Source organism: Capsicum annuum, chromosome 5 (assembly GCF_002878395.1).
Source record: "Capsicum annuum cultivar UCD-10X-F1 chromosome 5, UCD10Xv1.1, whole genome shotgun sequence".
In the NCBI taxonomy this organism is placed as follows: Eukaryota; Viridiplantae; Streptophyta; class Magnoliopsida; order Solanales; family Solanaceae; genus Capsicum; species Capsicum annuum.
The window spans coordinates 56,014,197-56,021,578 of NC_061115.1; the positions used below are offsets into that span (position 1 = coordinate 56,014,197).

Sequence of the window (7,382 nt, forward strand, 5' to 3'; positions counted from 1 at the left end):
CCTACTAAAATTAAATTTTAGGGAATTATAAGAACCCAGATGGTTATTGTTGTAAATGTAAACTCTATGTATCAAAAGATTAGCACTTTAGGTCCAATTCTATACCGCTTGATTGCATTGACCTTCGACATTCAAAACTCTCACTAGATGTAGTGTAGCAATTGTAAGAACTCATTTCCAATGGCAGATGAAATCATTTCCACTGCCAATTCCTAATTCATATAGTTTGCAATCTACTTACCCTTCTAATTTGGTTTACATCTAGGTTGCAAGTATATTTTGAGAATCTCTTCTCAGCTAAATTGAGCAGAAAAGAAGGAACTGTCTCGCTGTCAATAGGTTCTTGTTTTTGACACTCTGCCTGTACATTATTAAGCAAGTTCTGTAAATGAAGTACATTCTTTCCCATTTTGCTTCCCTTTTGCTGGTCTTGTTCCCCTGTTTGCATATTTTAGGCATTAAAATAAGCAATATCTTCTTGCACCATTATTCTAATTTTAGGAATACTTGCTTTATCCAGTATTAAAATAGATTTTCCTTGACTTGGTAGTTGCTCTTGTGACTGATTACTTGTTTAGTTCTATATATTTCTTTGACAAATTTAAATACACCATCAAAAAACAAAACAATAATGAATCAATCATTCTATAAAAATGAAAAACAAGGTTGGAAGAGCTTTCAGGTTGATTAGTATGAGCTGGTTGTAGTATTCTAAGAATTACTACCAGTTATAGCTGGAGATATAAGTTCCAAAAAAATATGTAAGTAGACAATAAACCTCCTAAATTATGTTCAATGGGAACAACTAAAAAAAGGGATACTTCATAGCAACATACCCAGTATATTCCCACCAAGTGGCATCTGGGGAGGGTAAGTGTATGCATTCCATACACTACCTCAAATGTGAGATAGACAGACTTTTTCTAATAGACCCCCGTCTCAAAATAAAGCAATCTAAGATAAGATACAAAATTGTAATAGAACAAGATACAATGGAAATTAACATATTCAATAGTACCAAAATTAAGATATTCCAAGTACACACCAAAACAAACAACATCCTAACATAGACTTATGGAATGTTATTCCAGACTTTTGTTTTTCAAATAGCACTAGAAATATTTGATAACGTTCTTGTCTTCTAGTTGTTAAAATTTTCCTGCAATGGAGTGAACTTTAGAATTCAAGTGCATGCACTAAGTTCTGCATGAGTGCCAGAGTCTTGATAATATAAGTAAGATTATGCCAGATGACGGGAACATTTGTTCCTTATGATGCCAATCACCATTCTCTTCGTTAGATGCTTTTTCATCTCATATAATGGATGAAAATTTTATCTAACCTTTGATCTAATCAAAGTTTTATGTGACCCTTGGGGTAGATACTACAATGTGTTCCCTATGTTTTTGAATGTTGAGGTTTGAAATGAGCTACTTTGTGCTAATTTTGTTCTCTATGCTTGTAGGTTATCAAACTCTTAAGGACTAATTCACGTCTAAGGAGTCTTGTGTAAGCTCCATTGATGCATCAACTTATCCTTTCTCCATTTTCTTATTCGCTGGTTGGACCTTTTCCAATGCTATCTATTGTCTAATTTTTGTTTACGTTTGCTATTTTCAGTTACATTTCCTGTAATCCTGAAACCTTGGTTATAAATGCTATTGAGATCTGCACACCTTCTCGCACGACATAGGACCAAATCTATGCCCATTTCAAAACCTTTTCAACTTGTCAAAGCCATGACTGTTGATCTTTTCCCACATACTCCTCACTGTGAACTGGTGATGCTTCTGGAGAGGTAATTTATCTATTTCCATTAGGAATAATCTTGAGTATCTGTATTCATGAAATGAAATAAAAACGCCCCTTTAGATTTATTCTCTCAATGTGGAAAACATAGAATGAGCCTTTGACAAGTATTTATTAGATATCTATTATCGATGTTGCTACTAGATGTTTTGAGGAAATCTTCTATTATTGAGAGATTTCCATAGTATTGTATTGTAATTGTCCCCTCGTTACTACCGACTTATAATTACCTAATTTTCTATTCAAAAAGAATACCTCAAATATTTCTGATAAACTCCCGACTCAAAATAAAGCAATCTAAGATAAGTAATAGTAAAGATAGTGTTCTACATAAATAGTATAGATTATTGGACAACCAGGAAAGTAGAGAATTTAATAACATACCATAAGCTGGAAAGTCATTTATGGTCCATAAAATAGAATCATGCATTTTGAAGCATTCCCTAGTTGATGCATCAAATGTCTCTACGCCATCACTCCATAACTCTTTCAACTCATCAACCAAAGGATTCAAATAAACATCAATATACCATTTTAATTCTTTTTACTAATGATGCTGTGATACTATTTAATATTTTGTTGTTTGATAAATAAGAGACTAGGTATCTCAGTTGTATCTCATTTTAGTCAGATACCTCTCAATATTATTTCATATAGTTTTCTTGTTATACAGGGTAAAAAGGAACATGAAGGTGTAGATCCTGATAGAATTGAGTTCTACAAGCATGCTCATTACACAAGTGAAAAAGGATGGTCATCTGAAGAAGATGAGACTAACTATGTAAGAAATTAATATTTTAGTAACATACCATTGCATTTGTATGATGAATATTCTTCGTGTATTTTTTTTTGTGTTATTATTTTATGCAGAACAACATGACAGATTTAAAAGCTCTTTATACTTCTGGAGTCTTGTATGACTATTGATGAAATTATGGATGATGTGCTTGGTACAAAGTCGGGGTACATAAAAGTTCTTGGTTATGGTACTAAGCCTAATACTACAAGGGCAACACAAATGAGAATGACAGTGTTAGAAAACTCCCTCAAAAAGGCAAAACAGAAAGCTGCTAGTGCCTAAAATGAGTTACAAAAATGATTAAATGCAGCTGAAACTATGGTAGAAAGCCAGCAATCACAGATACAAGACCAGCAGTTGCAGATTAAAGCATTAAATTTTCAGTTGAATACTGTAGCAGCACGCCAAGAGAAAATGCTTAAGAAAATGCAGCTTCTTGTTAGTCCATCACTGTCAAGGTTAGAAGTAATGCAAATTTATATGATAAGTTCTATTTAATTTCTCTTTATTAAATATATAAATAATGTAGCATTTACTATCTAACTTTGCATTTTTTTATGATGCAGCGGAGAAAGAATTCCATCAGAATGCCAACTTTAGGTATATTTCTATTTCTATTTCACCAACTAAAACTTTATGTTTAACGAGCTTTTATAGTTTATACCAAATATGTTATTTATTTGGTATAAACTATAAATACTCCAAGTAATGCAATTCGAGTAAAGCATGACTTATCTTTCCACCCAAGCATGATGAGTTGCATGTACTCAAGGAGTCCATTTTCTTCCAATAGCAATTGTTTGATCTATCATTGAGATCAAACCTGATGACATTACCAGTTTGGATGTCACAATAAATACCTTTCCAGGTACAACATTCTTTGCCAACCCAAGAAGCCCGTCGGCCCGAGGGATCTATTAGACTTTGCTTGAATGTCAATAGGGCATCCCTCTCTCTCTTAACACATCTCACTTTGTCTTCATTAGTGTTTGCCAAAGGTAAAGATACAGTTTTAGTGGCTTCAGTTAGAATAGGTAGAGCAAATGATTGAAGAAGTAAAACAACTAAAGAAACTAAACTTTTGCAACATGACATTTTAGTTGATGTTAGACTAATACTATATTGCACTGAATGATTTGGGCCTGTTTATATAGAAATACAACCCCTAACAAGGTCCATTTCCCCATACGTTGCTACTTTATAAATATGACATTTTTTCTTAAGGTCAATTAGTTCTGTTGAATATTTGTGCTAATTAACTTCCGGGAAATAGAAGACAAAGACTAGTGTTAGTTGAGGTCCTTAGTGTACTGTTCTCATGGAATTACACTGGATATGTTGTTATTGTTGAGGTCGTCACTCGTCGGTATACCTTAATACATAGAAAACATCTTAAACATGTCAGTAAATTTCATTTAGGCACTTAAACAATGACTTATTCTAGTGTCCACCATTGTATGACGGAATAGTTTTCACTAGATATCCTTCCTTCCTCTATTACCAATTCCCTTACAACTACTAAGTAATTCCAAAGTTGTTTTAGGAATTACCCAGTTGACTAACTCCCACCCCCAACACACACACATAAAAACCCTTTCTTTAGTTTTTCCTCCATTGGTGCCTTCAAAGTTGTCTTTCCCTCTAGTTTAGTGACCAGTAGTGTCGTTGTGCCCACCTCGAACCTACTACAGTTATGAAGCTCCTCTTTGTCCTCTTAAATAGGAAATACCTTGAAAGATATACTACTATAGTTTTTCAATGTATTCAACAGGGTCGCCATATTCAAATATGACCATTGATCTAGTGCCAAATGCGACCCTTGTTTTAAGGTGGTTTTCTTGTCTTCCTACTAAATAGACTCTTATCTTAAATTTATTAAAACCTCAACCATAACCTTTATTTTACCATGTAACAGATAGAGTGGTTCTTCACTATCCTTTCTATAATGTGATATACACTTGTGTTTTGAGTTTCTCATTTGTTGGGCTTTATTTCTGATTTGATGATGCAACAAAGTCTTCTCTTTCTCCGACGGTTGTTAAATAATCTTTGATATTATACCCTATAAACTTAAGATTGATTCCATGTAGCTAGGTTAAGTAGGCAACATTGATTATATTGAAATTGTCCAGTGATACATTTCTGTATTATCTGTTTTTGATGTCTTGTTGTTTTGCATAATGTCATGTGAAACTACTTGGGAGAAAATTGACTACACAATTTTCTATATTATTGTTTACCTTTATAGTTTCATAGATAAGATTATCTAGCTTTTAATACAATTTGTTTCTCTCTTACAGTCGGGCGCTGCTGCAAAAAAGGCAATTCTTTCACTCTTATAGGACCCAGGTAATTAATCTCTTATGTTATGCTCGGGGATATTGGAATTTCCTTTTGGCTCCTCGTAAGCCAACAAAATATGAAATGTTTAACAAGTAGGATTATTTTGTATTTACTCGATGTGTACAAGTTTTTTAAAAATCTTACAGAGTGGACGTTGCACTTAAAAGTTACAGTCAGTGGTCCAAAACCTGAAACTTTTGGCAAAGTCAAGTTTCTTGATAGATTCTATAATTTAAGAATTCTGACGTGGAGTATCCTATCAGAGATGATGGATACCTTCCTTGTAACTATATATTAGGGTCATTTTAGCATAATATATATCATGATCAATATATACTTGTTATAAGTAAGGATCAATTAACATCTCAAAGTCGTTAACCAACAAGGTATGTGCTGGATGTGACAACATAGTATGATGTTTAGTTATGCAGAAAAAACATGGGATGCCAGTTAAGTTTTTAATATTATTTGTTTTAGTGTTGAAATTATTTGGGAAGAGGATCCTTGGAGTAACTAGTAAAGTTGTTGCTATGCTAATAGGAGCTCTTGTCATATCTTACATCTTTTATCACTTCACTGCATATTTATCATCTCTAGTAGGGTGTGTGAAAAGAACGATTCAAAATGGATAACTGTAAAACCAATGAGAAAAGCCATTTGCATTATGGATTACCCAGACTTTTATCTTTGTATCTTACATGAACAATAGCAATAAAACTGATGAGAAAAAGAGGATCGTCATTAATATATCAATTGTTACATATGAAAAAAGTTGATTTTATAATAGATCAAGTTCATACCAAGGTTTAGTGCCAAATAAATTCTTAATTGTTAGTATTTCCATATGGGTGCGGGCTAATTTTAGCAATAATGTAACTTGCACTTACATTATTAAGAGGGAGAATAGCACCAAAACAAATAGACTTCCTGATTTACCACTCACATTTTCTTTCGTCATTGCCTTGTGGAACAACAGGGGGTGTCAAAGTTGCCATTCTAAATTTCCACTTCTGCGCCATGTTAATTCAAGTGCGACACTGCTTTTTATTGATAATCAAATTTGTTGTAGTGTTGTATAGTAGTGATCCAAGTTTGTTGTCTCAGTGTAGTATCATCATCAATCTTAATTTTCTTCTCTTTTCCACATGTGTAAAAGTGAGTTTAATGAAGACTAATTGCAAGCTCAATACGTTATTGGTACTTTGGAAGAAACCTCTACATATCTGCCTTAGTTTAGGATAGGAGTAATATTTAGTACTATGTTTAAGTTAGATTTTCTTTATGTTGGACTTGTTTTATTTTTCTTTGTCCTGTGAGGAGGTATAACCTTAGTATAATTTTAGTTTTTTAATTGCATGATTATGGGTGAATTTTATCAATTTGGCATGTTTTATAATTTATTTTTGATTTTTCAATTCTAATTTTAAAAAAAATATCAATATGAAATAATTAAGAGTTTTCTTGTAATTGGTGATAAAAGATTTTATTATCAAAGATAACTTTTAGCAATAATTAAATTAGACTTTTCAAGACAAATATTTTTGTCACGAAATAAACTAGTTCATCATAAGTTTGACTATATTTAGCGACGTATGTTTTTGTCTCAATATCATTCTATTTATTTGATACAAATTAATTTTGTATTTTATGACAATCATAATTGCCAGTAATCAGAATAATTTAGTGACGATTCTACATCATCGGTAAAAAAATACTATTTTTAATTACAAAATGGTAGATTTAACTATAAAATTATTACTCTTTATTATAATAATAAAATTTTCACCAATTCATACATTTAAGGACAAAAAATTTTGTTGTGTACAAAAAGTTGTCAATAGTGACGAAAATACATTTGTTCAACGACGAAATATATATAACTCTAGCAATAATTGGTGTCATCGCTGATTGAACTAAATAATTAGCGACGATGAAATTTTGTCGGTATTGATAACTTTTCAGTGACAAAAGCATATCATCAACTACAAAAAATCATATTTTTATGACAAACAGATTCGTCATAAATGTTACACATTTAGGGAAGATATTTTATTTTTTGTAGCCAATTTATTTTTTTTAGGGGCAAAACACTAAATTGTCTTTATCTACTTTTAGCGACCCACCTTTGGAGACGATTGATTGACGAAATCTTTTTCATCACGCTAAATTTTTAGCGACGAAATATGACTTATAAGTGACAAAATAATTCGTCCGAAATAATCAAATTTGTTGTAGTGGCAGGAACAAATGGTAATAACAGCTTAACAAAGAGGAAAACAAATTAAATGTAGACTTACTTTCTCTCATTCATCTTCTTTCCTGTAGATTTCTCAACCTTCAATACTCATGTTTGACCCCTCTATGTTAGATCTAACTCAAAAATAAAATTAGATTAAATTCTCAAATTTCTATATTAAACTTCAAGTTAAAA

At 32.0% G+C, this 7,382-nt stretch overlaps 1 long non-coding RNA gene across 1 annotated transcript; it reads left to right on the forward strand.

Annotated features, from left to right (window-relative positions):
- Positions 1-2,489: 2,489 nt before the first annotated feature.
- Positions 2,490-4,985, forward strand: LOC107872427. Its single transcript, XR_007055754.1, has 3 exons — positions 2,490-3,066; positions 3,175-3,208; positions 4,909-4,985. It is a non-coding gene; the product is annotated as an uncharacterized LOC107872427 (long non-coding RNA).
- The last annotated feature ends 2,397 nt before the right edge of the window (positions 4,986-7,382 follow it).